A 16,594-nucleotide genomic window follows, 5' to 3' on the forward strand; every position below is an offset into this window, starting at 1 on the left:
GAAACTCTGTCCATTTGTTTCCTCCACCGGGGATCGAACCCGGAACCTCAGGACTACGAATCGGAAGTGCTACTGAGCTATCAGGCCGTTGTTAAGGTTTTTAAATATTGGGACTACATTAGGCTTTTTCTAGATTTCCAAATTATTTTTATTCTAGCTTATTATGCTTGAAAACTTAGCAAGTAATTAAGTCTCCCTGGAAGCCTAATTTTGTTATGGTCGATCCGGTTTGTGTATTTTATAATACATATAATATATTATATTTCATATAATATAGATCATATAATGGTGAGCTGTATACTGGTTTATTTATTAATTTATTTATATACAAGAAGGTACATTTTGAAGTATGTTTATTGAGACAAGAAAGAAATACATCTCAAAGGGATAGAGTAGCTTAGGCTATTTCTACCCCCCCCCCCCCCCCCCGCCTGAAGGTACATTGGGTTTGTGAGAATACATAGCATAGTATTTACAATCTTGTAAAGCCACTAGTGTCGGGCGTCCCTAATGAACTATGGCATTGTTTGGTCTTATTTGGTAATGGTAACTACATGATTGATGACATCTTTTAGCCCAGCTATAACTTTAACCACTTGTTAAAGTTGCCACGATTAAAGTTCCTGATTCAAACTTTAAAAACATTGAACTTTGAACTATCTTCTTGAACTATCTTCCTGAACTATCTTCTTTGAACTTTGGTAACTACATGATTGATGACGTCTTTTAGCCCAGCTATAACTTTAACCACTTGTTAAAGTTGCCACGATTAAAGTTCCTGATTCAAACTTTAAAAACATTGAAACATTGAACTTTGAACTATCTTCTTGAACTATCTTCTTTGAACTTTGGTAACTACATGATTGATGACGTCTTTTAGCCCAGCTATAACTTTAACCACTTGTTAAAGTTGCCACGATTAAAGTTCCTAATTCAAACTTGGTGGATCAAACTTTGAAACATTGAAATATACTGAACACGTTAGATAACGTGAATCCAGACCTCTAGTGTTGCAAATTATGTACAGAACGTCAAGTTTAATACCAAGATGCCGGGAAAATTAAGACATTCGACTAAGAATATTCTTAGTTGTTCCAGAGATCTGAGAGGCACATCATGATTTTACCAAGCCTAATAGATCCCAAAATTGGAACAAACGTATTGAAACATTATCAACTTACGCTTATAAAACACGGTGACTTCAAAACACGATAACATTGCATGGGAGGGGTAAACTATTTCTGAAAGCATGGAATATGTTGTCGATATTTCGTAGCGTGACCTGGCCAGAGGAATATAGAACACGCGGGAATGAGAAAAAGGAGAGAGTGGAGACAATGTAAAAGGTAAACATTAGGCTCACCAGCTGTGATCGTCACTGGTCCTTGGGGAAAGCTGCCATTTCCCGCCCTCATATTGTCAACACGGTGTAGTTAGCTTGCTACACGGGGTAGTTAGCTTGCTACACGGGGTAGTTAGCTTGCTACACGGGGTAGTTAGCTTGCTACACGGGGTAGTTAGCTTGCTACACGGGGTAGTTAGCTTGCTACACGGGGTAGTTAGCTTGCTACACGGTGTAGTTAGCTTGCTACACGGGGTAGTTAGCTTGCTACACGGGGTAGTTAGCTTGCTACACGGTGTAGTTAGCTTGCTACACGGGGTAGTTAGCTTGCTACACGGGGTAGTTAGCTTGCTACACGGTGTAGTTAGCTTGCTACACGGGGTAGTTAGCTTGCTACACGGGGTAGTTAGCTTGCTACACGGGGTAGTTAGCTTGCTACACGGGGTAGTTAGCTTGCTACACGGGGTAGTTAGCTTGCTACACGGGGTAGTTAGCTTGCTACACGGGGTAGTTAGTCTACTACACGGGGTAGTTAGTCTACTACACCGTGTAATTAGCTTGCTACACGGGGTAGTTAGCTTGCTACACGGGGTAGTTAGCTTGCTACACGGGGTAGTTAGTCTACTACACGGGGTAGTTAGCTTGCTACACGGGGTAGTTAGTCTACTACACGGGGTAGTTAGTCTACTACACGGGGTAGTTAGTCTACTACACCGTGTAGTTAGCTTGCTACACGGGGTAGTTAGCTTGCTACACGGGGTAGTTAGCCTACTACACGGGGTAGTTAGCTTGCTACACGGGGTAGTTAGCCTACTACACGGGGTAGTTAGCTTACTACATCAGTTTTTATCTCTAAGTCTGTCGGTCCGTATTTGGGCTCAGTCAACCAGTCTTGATGACATATTGGTTACATTTTCCAAAGAAAGTTTTTAAATTTACCTGAATTTACCCGAGGGCCACTATCTCTCTAGTGGCCTCGACGAGGACAGGGGAGCCAGCGGCTTGTCTAAGATCCCCCCCCCCCCCCAATTGTCCTGATTTTATCGAATTTGATCTTGAATTGCATAAGTTTTTTAGCATTTAGGGCTTGAGCGGGTAGGCGGTTCCACAAATTGATAACCCTATGGGTGAAGATGCATTTCTTTGTATGTGTTACAGGGTAAATATGGATTTTTGTTTAAGAAATTGTCTGGATCAACATCCTCCAAATTGTTCAATATTAAAGTTTCGATGAGATAAGCCTTGTCTTGTCTGGTTTGCAGTTTCCCTGTGGCTCTCAACCTTGTTAGCATGACTTAGGAACGTTCCTAGCATGAGTTATGCATTAATTAGTTCAGGAATGATTTGCGTCGCCCGGTGTTGAAATTTCTCCAAGGCATCTGTCTCTCTGAAGATGAGGCTATTGCTTGGATGCAATAGTTTAAGTGTGGGTTATCTTGAGATGATGATTTCGGGGCTTTTAGTGTCCTCCACCCCTAGGAAGCAGCCCGTGACAGCTGACTAACTCCCAGGTACCTATTTACTGCTAGGTAACAGGGGCATTCAGGGTGAAAGAAACTTTGCCCATTTGTTTCTGCCTCGTGCGGGAATCGAACCCGCGCCACAGAATTACGAGTCCTGCGCGCTATCCACCAGGCTACGAGGCCACTCAGAGGGTCCACGAGAGGTTTAGACAGTTCAATATCTACCGTCTTTGACTTGAAGGAAAACATCTTGGTTGTTTGATTTTTGCTTCCAGAAACGGCTTGTTTATTGTGCACTCCATACTCATTCTGTGAGCGGTATTTATTGTGCACCCCATACTCATTCTGTGAGCGGTATTTATTGTGCACTCCATACTCATTCTGTGAGCGGTATTTATTGTGCACCCCATACTCATTCTGTGAGCGGTATTTATTGTGCACCCCATACTCATTCTGTGAGCGGTATTTATTGTGCACCCCATACTCATTCTGTGAGCGGTATTTATTGTGCACCCCATACTCATTCTGTGAGCGGTATTTATTGTGCACCCCATACTCATTCTGTGAGCGGTATTTATTGTGCACCCCATACTCATTCTGTGAGCGGTATTTATTGTGCACCCCATACTCATTCTGTGAGCGGTATTTATTGTGCACCCCATACTCACTCTGTGTTGCATTTATTGTGCACCCCATACTCATCATGAGATCGTCAATTACAATAATTTTGTCATTAATTGCAATTATTTTGTCATTAATTATAATTATTTTGTCATTAATTACAATTATTTTGTCATTAATTACAATCATTTTTATCATTAATTACAAAAGCAAGTAATTTACGCGGAATTTCGAAGAAATATACAAGTCCTTGATAACGAACCTAAACCTTTCTTAGAAAACAAAAATACATATTAGACACAGAGTATTAGACCTTGAATATTAATTATATATGATCTGTTGATATTTCCTGTAGAAACTGCCGAAAGGACCCGTAAATAGGTTTATATTGCTTGGTATTTTGCATCAATAGGCTTCAAACCAACACTAATGTCTAGTTCTAATGTCTATAATATGTGCCTAGTCTAACACTAGTCTAATGTCTATAATATGTGCCTACGTACATAGACCAGGCGTGAAGATGCGGCCGAGGGACATACAACCTTGAGATCTGGTGGTACAGAGCCTCTGGGAGATTAGGGATCCATGTTGCTACGACGGGCAGGGAATCCCTCGTCGGCCGCCGCCATTACAGGCCGACCTTCACCAGGCATTTCCCATCCACTCTCACCTATCCATCTTCCCTTGCCTTGTAGGGCGCCGTAATGAAAGCGAGATAATGTTGACTAGACCACACACTGGAAGGTGAAGGGACGACGACGTTTCGATCTGTTCTGGACCATTCTCAAGTCACCAATGGACTTGAGAATGGTCCAAGACGGACCGAAACGTCGTCGTCCCTTCACCTTCTAGTGTGTGGTCTGGTCAACATACTTCAGCCACGTTATTGTGACTCCTCGCCTGCAAAGCGAAATGATCTTCCTCGCTGTCATTGTTACATAATTGTCTAGTGTAATATTATTGTTTAATTATTTTAGCACTTCTTCAGTAATCAGTTGAAATGGGTAGTTTATCAGGAGAGTTATTCGCTGCTGTCCTCTGAACACACGCCTCCTGTACCCTCAATCCTGCCCCCCCCTCCACACACACACACAGAGGGCTGGTGGCTGAGTGGACAGCACGCTGTACACTTAATCATGTGGTCCAGGGTTCAATTCCTGGCGCCGCTGAGAAACAATGGGTAGAGTTTTTTCCATTCTGATGCTCCTGTTACCTAGCAGTAAATAGATACCTGGGAGTTAGACAGCTGCTATGAGCTGCTTCCTGGTGGGGGGAGGGGGAAGTTAGTTAGTAACAGTTGATTGATTGACAGTTGAGAGGCGGGCCGAAAGAGCAGAGCTCAACCCCCGCAAAGACAACTAGGTGAATACAACTAGATGAACACACACACACACACATCTTTGGAGAAGCAAAAGAAGTAGACCTATTAGATAAGGAGAGTAATGCGAAGATCATGAACATGTTAAATGTTCACCCCTGTTGTTGTTGTTAAAGATTTGCTACCTGGAACAAAGTTCCAAGTAGCACGGGCTATGGTGAGCCCGTATAATGTTCACCCGATGGGGGTCTGGCGGGCAAAAACCCACCTTAAGATAACACTCATTAAGACGGAAACTTCCTGGACAAAACCCACCTCCCTAGCTTGATTAATTAAAACATGAGAAAAATCCTCTTTTTTCTATTTTCGGACCTTACCATTTAATAATATTATAATTAGCAGATATAATTGATTTAATTTAATAATTAGGTTGTTCTGGGGGTGGTTTTATTCTACAGTGTTGTCCAGTAGTTCAAGGAGGCAGGGATAAGCTTGATATAAGAATAGAGGTAACTGCGGAAAGCCTATTGGCCCATACGAGGCAGTTCCTATCTACATACAAAGATTAATCAAGTGTAATTGGCCTGTTATGTTGAACAGTGTCTTCTGTGTTGGCATCGTTATGTTCTGGTCTTGTCCTTACTCTCATGGTGGGTAGAGTAAATAGAGTAAATAGATATGTGTGTGTTCTCTGCATAATACTGCAAGGATAAGGCGCTGTGGTGAGATCAGTCTCCACCAGCACTACCACCACTACTACCCCACCAGCACCACCAGCAGCACCACCACCACCACTACCACCAGCACCACCACCACTACCACCACTACTACCCCACCAGCACCAGCAGCAGCAGCACCACCACCACTACCACCACCACCACCACCACTACCACCACCACTACCACCAGCACCACCACCACCACCACCATCACCACCACCACCACCACCATCACCACCACCACCACCACCACCACTACCACCACTACTACCCCACCAGCACCACCACCATCACTACCACCAGCACCACCAGGTGTAGCCAGGTCATATGAAGGGTGTCGGACTTCCCCGAACCTTTGCCTCGCGCCTTTCATCAGCTTTCCAACAAAAAACAAAGGACAGTCGGGCATCTCCCAAAAAAATTCCACTTTTTTTACTCCACCGCCGCCTAAATCATGTAGGTAGGTAGGACATAGACCAGAACACAACCTATAGCACTGTATCATCCTTTGCAGATGACACTAGGATTTTCATGAGAGTTGGCAACATAGAGGACACGGCAAACCTCCAATCAGATGTAGATCAGGTCTTTCTATGGGCTACAGAAAATAATATGGTGTTTAACGAAGATAAGTTCCAGCTCATGCGCTATGGAAAAAATGAAAATATAAAAACGGAAACCACGTACAAAACTCAGGCAAATCATAACATAGAACGAAAAGGCAATGTAAAGGATCTGGGTGTACTCATGTCGGAAGACCTTACCTTTAAAGAACACAATAAAGTAGCCGTCACAACTGCAAGAAAAATGACAGGTTGGATAACAAGAACTTTTCACACTAGAGATGCTGTACTGATGATGATACTTTTCAAAACGCTTGTGCTATCTAGAGTGGAGTACTGCTGCACAATGACAGCCCCTTTCAAAGCTGGAGAAATTGCTGACCTGGAGAGCGTGCAGAGATCCTTTACTGCTAGAATCCACTCAGTAAAACATCTAAACTACTGGGACCGACTAAAGAGCCTAAATCTGTATTCCCTTGAGCGCAGGCGGGAGAGATACATAATAATTTACACGTGGAAAATAATTGAGGGGCTGGTCCCAAACCTGCACACAGAAATAACATCACATGAGACCAGAAGACATGGCAGGATGTGCAGAATACCCCCGTTGAAGAGCAGAGGTGCAACAGGTACTCTGAGAGAGAACTCTATCAACATCAGAGGCCCGAGACTGTTCAATACGCTTCCACTACACATAAGGGGCATAACTGGCAAACCCCTCACAGTGTTCAAGAGAGAACTATCAACATCAGAGGCCCGAGACTGTTCAACACGCTTCCACTACACATAAGGGGCATAACTGGCCGACCCCTCACAGTGTTCAAGAGAGAACTATCAACATCAGAGGCCCGAGACTGTTCAACACGCTTCCACTACACATAAGGGACATAACTGGCCGACCCCTCACAGTGTTCAAGAGAGAACTATTAACATCAGAGGCCCGAGACTGTTCAACACGCTTCCACTACACATAAGGGACATAACTGGCCGACCCCTCACAGTGTTCAAGAGAGAACTATCAACATCAGAGGCCCGAGACTGTTCAACACGCTTCCACTACACATAAGGGACATAACTGGCCGACCCCTCACAGTGTTCAAGAGAGAACTATCAACATCAGAGGCCCGAGACTGTTCAACACGCTTCCACTACACATAAGGGACATAACTGGCCGACCCCTCACAGTGTTCAAGAGAGAACTATCAACATCAGAGGCCCGAGACTGTTCAACACGCTTCCACTACACATAAGGGGCATAACTGGCCGACCCCTCACAGTGTTCAAGAGAGAACTATCAACATCAGAGGCCCGAGACTGTTCAACACGCTTCCACTACACATAAGGGGCATAACTGGCAAACCCCTCACAGTGTTCAAGAGAGAACTGGATAAGCACCTCCAAAGGATACCTGATCAACCAGGCTGTGACTCATACGTCAGGCTGCGAGCAGCCGCGTCCAACAGCCTGGTTGATCAGTCCAGCAACCAGGAGGCCTGGTCGACGACCGGGCCGCATAGACGTTAAGCCCCGGAAGCACCTCAAGGTAACCTCAAGGTAGGTAGGTAGGGAGTAGGTGAGGAAAGGTAGGGAGTAGAAAGGGCATTACAGGACGAGGTTATTTTGGGGAAGAGGTCGGCCAGAGGTTAAAGAGCCATTGGTGATGTACACCTTTGTGTCTGTCTCAAGATGTAATCTCCGAAGGTTAGAAGGAAAGTGTAGACGCGATCCCCTCCCGCTCCCAGAGAGGACAGATGGAGCCGCAGGGTAGATGGATAGTCAGTGTGCTCCCAGAGAGGACAGATAGAGCCACAGGGTAGATGGATAGTCAGTGTGCTCCCAGAGAGAACAGATAGAGCCGCAGGGTAGATGGATAGTCAGTGTGCTCCCAGAGAAGAGAGACGGAGCCACAGGATAGATGGATAGTCAATGTCCTCCCCCAGAGGACAGATGGAGCCACAGGGTAGATGGATAGTCAATGTGCTCCCAGAGAGGAGAAACGGAGTCACAGGATAGATGGATAGTCAATGTCCTCCCCCAGAGGAGAGATGGAGCCACAGGATAGATAAAAAGTCAATGTCCTCCCCCAGAGAGGAGAGATGGAGCCAGAGGATAGATGGATAGTCAATGTTCTCCCCCAGAGACGAGAGATGGAGCCACAGGGTAGATGGATAGTCAATGTCCTCCCCCAGAGAGGAGAGATGGAGCCAGAGGATAGATGGATAGTCAATGTCCTCCCCCAGAGAGGAGAGATGGAGCCACAGGACAGATGGATAGTCAATGTCCTCCCCCAGAGAGGAGAGATGGAGCCACAGGATAGATGGATAGTCAATGTCCTCCCCCAGAGAGGGCAGATGGAGCCAGAGGACAGATGGATAGCCACTGTCCTCCCCCAGAGAGGAGAGATGGAGCCAGAGGATAGATGGATAGCCACTGTCCTCCCCCAGAGAGGAGAGATGGAGCCAGAGGATAGATGGATAGCCACTGTCCTCCCCCAGAGAGGAGAGATGGAGCCAGAGGATAGATGGATAGCCACTGTCCTCCCCCAGAGAGGAGAGATGGAGCCAGAGGATAGATGGATAGCCACTGTCCTCCCCCAGAGAGGACAGATGGAGCCAGAGGATAGATGGATAGCCACTGTCCTCCCCCAGAGAGGACAGATGGAGCCAGAGGATAGATGGATAGCCACTGTCCTCCCCCAGAGAGGACAGATGGAGCCAGAGGATAGATGGATAGCCACTGTCCTCCCCCAGAGAGGACAGATGGAGCCACAATCAGGTACACCTGTCCAACAAATCCCCTTGTAGGATTAACCGCCCCTACTCGTTGCCAGGATTTAAGGGATACGCCACTAATCGCCCTCAGGTTTACGGGCTATTCACGCCCGTGCCACCTCTTGGATAGATTAATCTTCATCAATCAATCGCCCTCACAAATTCTTCTCTATAAGCCATAAATAACTTTCTTCCTCTGGAGCGACGGCGTGCGTCCTTCTCTTCCGACTTCCGCACGACAACTGAGACCTATGCGCACGACACACTCCCACAGTGACGTCATTTTTGCACACGGCGCGTGGCTAAAATTTCTTCATAAAAAGACTAAATTTAAAACGTTAAATAAGTGCAATCACCTTGAAGAAATTTGTGTAAGAAAATTTCACCATAATGGAAATTGGAGATTTGTTTAATGTCCAAACTGACAAGCGGTTTGAAAAATACGATGGATATTTGAATGGTTAGGCTTGTGAGGTAATTTTGAACGTATTTGAAGGGGAAATTTGACCATAAAGGAAAATAGAAAATGTAAGACAAACAAAACACTGACAAAATAGAGATTTCGCAAAAGATTTCGACCAATGTTAGTGTATTATTTATATGTATATGTATATGTATTATCAATGCCAATGTATTATATATGACCATGATGTTATTGCACTCAAAATGAATCACCGGAAAGATAGGAAGATGGATATATATACTTTCCTAACTAACAGAACCCAATGTGTAATAGTCAACAAAATAATATCCAGCCCATCAACCGTGAAGAGCAGTCCCCCAGGGTACTGTGTTTGCTCCAGTACCCCCGCTGAAGAGCAGAGGTGCAACAGGTACTCTGAGAGAGAACTATCAATATCAGAGGCCCGAGACTGTTCAACACGCTTCCACTACACATAAGGGACATAACTGGCCGACCCCTCACAGTGTTCAAGAGAGAACTATCAACATCAGAGGCCCGAGACTGTTCAACACGCTTCCACTACACATAAGGGGCATAACTGGCCGACCCCTCACAGTGTTCAAGAGAGAACTATCAACATCAGAGGCCCGAGACTGTTCAACACGCTTCCACTACACATAAGGGACATAACTGGCCGACCCCTCACAGTGTTCAAGAGAGAATTATCAACATCAGAGGCCCGAGTCTGTTCAACACGCTTCCACTACACATAAGGGACATAACTGACCGACCCCTCACAGTGTTCAAGAGAGAACTATCAACATCAGAGGCCCGAGACTGTTCAACACGCTTCCACTACACATAAGGGACATAACTGGCCGACCCCTCACAGTGTTCAAGAGAGAACTATCAACATCAGAGGCCCGAGACTGTTCAACACGCTTCCACTACACATAAGGGACATAACTGGCCGACCCCTCACAGTGTTCAAGAGAGAACTATCAACATCAGAGGCCCGAGACTGTTCAACACGCTTCCACTACACATAAGGGACATAACTGGCCGACCCCTCACAGTGTTCAAGAGAGAACTATCAACATCAGAGGCCCGAGACTGTTCAACACGCTTCCACTACACATAAGGGACATAACTGGCCGACCCCTCACAGTGTTCAAGAGAGAACTATCAACATCAGAGGCCCGAGACTGTTCAACACGCTTCCACTACACACATAAGGGACATAACTGACCGACCCCTCACAGTGTTCAAGAGAGAACTATCAACATCAGAGGCCCGAGACTGTTCAACACGCTTCCACTACACATAAGGGACATAACTGACCGACCCCTCACAGTGTTCAAGAGAGAACTATCAACATCAGAGGCCCGAGACTGTTCAACACGCTTCCACTACACATAAGGGACATAACTGGCCGACCCCTCACAGTGTTCAAGAGAGAACTATCAACATCAGAGGCCCGAGACTGTTCAACACGCTTCCACTACACATAAGGGACATAACTGGCCGACCCCTCACAGTGTTCAAGAGAGAACTATCAACATCAGAGGCCCGAGACTGTTCAACACGCTTCCACTACACATAAGGGACATAACTGACCGACCCCTCACAGTGTTCAAGAGAGAACTATCAACATCAGAGGCCCGAGACTGTTCAACACGCTTCCACTACACATAAGGGACATAACTGACCGACCCCTCACAGTGTTCAAGAGAGAACTATCAACATCAGAGACCCGAGACTGTTCAACACGCTTCCACTACACATAAGGGACATAACTGGCCGACCCCTCACAGTGTTCAAGAGAGAACTATCAACATCAGAGGTCCGAGACTGTTCAACACGCTTCCACTACACATAAGGGACATAACTGGCCGACCCCTCACAGTGTTCAAGAGAGAACTATCAACATCAGAGGCCCGAGACTGTTCAACACGCTTCCACTACACATAAGGGGCATAACTGGCCGACCCCTCACAGTGTTCAAGAGAGAACTATCAACATCAGAGGCCCGAGACTGTTCAACACGCTTCCACTACACATAAGGGGCATAACTGGCCGACCTCTCACAGTGTTCAAGAGAGAACTATCAACATCAGAGTTCCGAGACTGTTCAACACACTTCCACTACACACATAAGGGACATAACTGCCCGACCCCTCACAGTGTTCAAGAGAGAACTATCAACATCAGAGGCCCGAGACTGTTCAGCACGATTCCACTACACATAAGGGACGTAACTGGCCGACCCCTCACAGTGTTCAAGAGAGAACTATCAACATCAGAGGGCCGAGACTGTTCAACACGCTTCCACTACACATAAGGGACATAACTGGCCGACCCCTCACAGTGTTCAAGAGAGAACTATCAACATCAGAGGCCCGAGACTGTTCAACACGCTTCCACTACACATAAGGGACATAACTGGCCGACCCCTCACAGTGTTCAAGAGAGAACTATCAACATCAGAGGCCCGAGACTGTTCAACACGCTTCCACTACACATAAGGAACATAACTGCCCGACCCCTCACAGTGTTCAAGAGAGAACTATCAACATCAGAGGCCCGAGACTGTTCAACACGCTTCCACTACACATAAGGGACATAACTGACCGACCCCTCACAGTGTTCAAGAGAGAACTATCAACATCAGAGGCCCGAGACTGTTCAACACGCTTCCACTACACATAAGGGACATAACTGGCCGACCCCTCACAGTGTTCAAGAGAGAACTATCAACATCAGAGGCCCGAGACTGTTCAACACGCTTCCACTACACATAAGGAACATAACTGCCCGACCCCTCACAGTGTTCAAGAGAGAACTATCAATACCAGAGGCACATTAGGTATAACCCCCCCCCCCTTTCCACTGGTGGGGGTGTGGGGTGGAGAGAAAGGGGGGGAGGGGGCGTTGTGTCAACAGGTGCGCTACAACTCTAACTTTCCTTTTCAATACCGTGAGCGCTTCCGGCTAGTGTGTGGGGGATGGTGGGGAGGGTCTTCGAGGGATGGGGGTACTGTGGTGCTGTGGCTTGGGGTGTGGTGGTTGGTGAGAGGACTGGTTAGAGGTGTTGAGGTGGTGGGAGACTGCTTACCTCGTGTGGGCGGTTAGGGTGGGGGCGGGGCGCCGGTTGAGCGAGGGAAAATTCAAATTCAAATTCAAATTATTCAAACATGGGGCTGGCGCTGCCCGCTGCTGTTGAGAGCGCTGGGGAAACTGCTACTGGCATGGTGTGTTGTTGTGGTACTGATCCACCACATCCACCACACCTACATCCACCACACCTACATCCACCACACCTACCACACCCACCACCTTTGACTCTTTGGTCCCGCCTCTCAACCGTCAATCAACTGGTGTACAGGTTCCTGAGCCTATTGGGCTCTATCATATCTACATTATAAACTGTGTATGGAGTCAGCCTCCACCACATCACTGCCTAATGCATTCCACCTGTTAACTACTCTGACACTGAAAAAGTTCTTTCTAACATCCCTGTGGCTCATGTGGGTACTCAGTCTCCACCTGTGTCCCCTTGTTCGTGTCCCACAACACTTAGTTATAGCAGCGTCTTCCGCGAGGCCTAGAGTGATTCACGAAGTAGTTACGCAAGCACTTACGAACCTGGGGCCAGATTCACGAAGCAGTTACGCAAGCACTTACGAACCTGGGGCCAGATTCACGAAGCAGTTACGCAAGCACTTACGAACGTGTACATCTTTCCTCAATCTTTGACGGCTTTGGTTACATTTATTAAACAGTTTACAAGCATGAAAACTTGCCAATCAACTGTTGTTATTGTTATAAACAGCCTCCTGGTGCTTCCGAGCTCATTAACTGTTTAATAATTGTAAACAAAGCCGCCAAAGATTGAGAAAAGATGTACAGGGGCAGATTCACGAAACAGTTACGCAAGCACTTACGAACCTGTACATCTTTTCTCAATCTTTGGCGACTTTGTTTACAATTATTAAACAGTTAATGAGCTCGGAAGCACCAGGAGGCTGTTTATAACAATAACAACAGTTGATTGGCAAGTTTTCATGCTTGTAAACTGTTTAATAAAGCTTAATAGTTTAGTTTAATAATATTTTAATATTATTATTTATTATTATTATTATTAAAGCATAAGGAGGATACTTAAGGCAGGAGGAATCCTTTCATTCGGGGCAAGAAAGTGGTGTGTATCGCTGAGGAAGGAATAAGGATCTACTGGTGAGGAGTGAGAGAAAGTGAGGGAGGGGGGGGGGGGAGTGAGAGACTGGATGGAGAGATGGAGATACGGAAAATTGAAAGTGTGAATTGGAAGAAATGCAATGAATGAGAAAGGGCATTGGAGGAGAGAGTTGGTGGTGAGAGAGTAGTGAGAGAGGTGGTGAGAGATGAGAGAGAGTAGTGAGAGAGATGAGAGAGCAGTGAGAAAGTTAAGCCCAACTACATATATATATATACCCAGTGTCAACATAAGTATAAGAGGATGCAAGATAATGAAGAGTAGTTGCAATCAGTGACCGGTAGGGGAATGGCGGGGTCCAGGAGCTGGCGCTGGCCCGGCGAGCACACATATATGATAGGTGTAAGCCTTTCGCGCCACTCACGGCACTGAAGGCGGAAAACTCTTTCTGGACAGGATCTTGTCACTATTACATCCTGTTAATGCTGACGTTGAGAGAGAGAGAGAGAGAGAGAGAGAGAGAGAGAGAGAGAGAGAGAGAGAGAGAGAGAGAGAGAGAGAGAGAGAGAGAGAGAGAGAGAGAGAGAGGGAGAGAGAGAGAGAGAGAGAGAGAGAGAGAGAGAGAGAGAGAGAGAGAGAGAGAGAGAGAGAGAGAGAGAGAGGGGGGGGGAGAGAGAGAGAGAGAGAGAGAGAGAGAGAGAGAGAGAGAGAGAGAGAGAGAGAGAGAGAGAGAGAGAGAGAGAGAGAGAGAGAGAGAGAGAGAGAGAGAGAGAGAGAGAGAGAGAGAGAGAGAGAGAGAGAGAGAGAGAGAGAGAGAGGGGGGGGGGGGGGAGAGACCCGTCCTCTCAAACATTCACAACGTCACGAAACTGATGTACTAAATTACCCGAGCCTCCCCAAGGACCCACACATAGAAAACGGGACATCACGTCAATTTCTGCGAGCTGCTATAATTTCCCTTCAAGAGGACTGGTTGGGCAATATACTACTAGTAGGCAGCCACCAGTCTCAGGAGACTATGGAATTGTGCTCTGGTTGTCGGTCTGGAGTGGCCTCTCCAGGGCGCAAACCCAGGGTAGGTTGATATGAAGCTGTTACCCATGCAGCAGGTTCCCTCCTCTCTCGAGGACGGGCTGCCATATTTCTAGTCTCTGCTCAATATGTTTACCTGTTTGGCCATGTATAGAACTAATTGCAATCTATATATGGAATTTTATTTACACAAACATCTATTGCAACTATTCGGGGGATGTTTAATGAGTGTTTTATGAGAAGATTCCTAAATGCTACATTAGTATTAAATGGTTTCCGTAATTTAGAAATTTCATTGAAATAATCGTGAAATTGTATTTTTAATATTAAATTCTTCTTTCTTTTTTAAACAAGAGTTTTAAGAGTCATTAAGTGCGAGCAGCCGCGTCCAACAGCCTGGTTGATCAGTCCAGCAACCAGGAGGCCTGGTCGAGGACCGGGCCGCGGGGACGCTAAGCCTCGGAAGCACCTCAAGGTAAGGCAGGTCATGTGGCTGACTTTACCAATAATTAGTGTGTTTTAAAGTGAAACTTACACTATATATGACACTAATTTCATCATCTATAAACTCAGTACTGCATGAACAAATCCACAAGGGCCGTGACGAGGACTCGAACCTGCGTCCGGGAGCATCCCAGACGCTGCCTTAATCGACTGAGCTACGACAGGGTTAAAAGAGTTGAAACTGAAGTTCTACTGAACTTACTGGATCCTGCAGCCTCTCAGAGACACAAACCAGGGTTTTACACAACTCCCCCCTGCACTCGAGCTATGTCAATAGGCCGTTCTCCCTCTTCCTCGTGTAATGATGTAAGAGCGAAGAGGGAGAACGGCCTATTGACAGCTCGAGTACAGGGGGGAGTTGTGTAAAACCCTGGTTTGTGTCTCGGAGAGGCTGCAGGATCCAGTAAGTTCGGTAGAACTTCGGTTTCAACTCTTTTAACCATGTCGTAGCTCAGTCGATTAAGGCAGTGTCTGGAATGCTCCCGGACGCAGGTTCGAATCCTCGTCACGGCCCTTGTGGATTTGTTCATTTGATGCATCACGTTAGTGTGATCTCTGTGTGTAAAGTCGGTACTGCATATTCTTAGAACTCTCATACAATAAGTCTGCTGTTTCATGATAATGTAAATGAAATTATCAGATCAGAAACAGGATAGGTCCAAGGACTGAACCCTGTGGGACTCCACTAGTGACTGTGTGTGTGTGAGTAGGTAATACTACATAGGTAACTACACCTATGTGTAATTACCTAAGTGTAGTTACAGGATGAGAGCTACGCTCGTGGTGTCCCGTCTTCCCAGCACTCTTTGTCATATAACGCTTTGAAACTACTGACGGTCTTGGCCTCCACCACCACCTTCTCACCTAACTTGTTCCAACCGTCTACCTCTCTGTATTTACTATTTATATCTGTAGAATCGAAATATTAGCTCTTGGGTCCCGCCTTTATAACCAATTATATTTTTCCTAACCAATTTTATTTTCTATTATGTCTACTACATATATTTGTCACACACACACACACACACACACATACACACACACACACACACACAGACACACACACACACACACACACACACACACACACACACACACACACACACACACACACATACACACACACACACACACACACACACACACACACACACACACACACACACACACACACACACACACACACACACACACACATACACATACACACACACACACACACACACACACACACACACACACACACACACACACACACACACACACACACACACAGAAAGCAGCCCGTAGCAGCTGTCTGACTCCCTGGTACCTATTTACTGCTAGGTGAACAGGGACATCAGGGTGGAAGAAACTGCCCATTTGTTTCCGCCTCCACCGGTGATCGAACCCGGGCCCTTAGGACTACGACCCCAGAGTGCTGTCTACTCAGCCGCGATGCTATGTATACTCACCTAGTTGTGCTTGCGGGGGTTGAGCTCTGGCTCTTTGGTCCCGCCTCTCAACTATCAATCAACTGGTGTACAGGTTCCTGAGCCTATTGGGCTCTATCATATCTCCACTTGAAACTGTGTATGGAGTCAGCCTCCACCACATCACTTCCTAATGCATTCCATTTGTCAACCACTCTGACACTAAAAATGTTCTTTCTAATATCTCTGTGG

This window comes from Procambarus clarkii, chromosome 85 (genome assembly GCF_040958095.1).
Source record: "Procambarus clarkii isolate CNS0578487 chromosome 85, FALCON_Pclarkii_2.0, whole genome shotgun sequence".
NCBI lineage: Eukaryota > Metazoa > Arthropoda > Malacostraca > Decapoda > Cambaridae > Procambarus > Procambarus clarkii.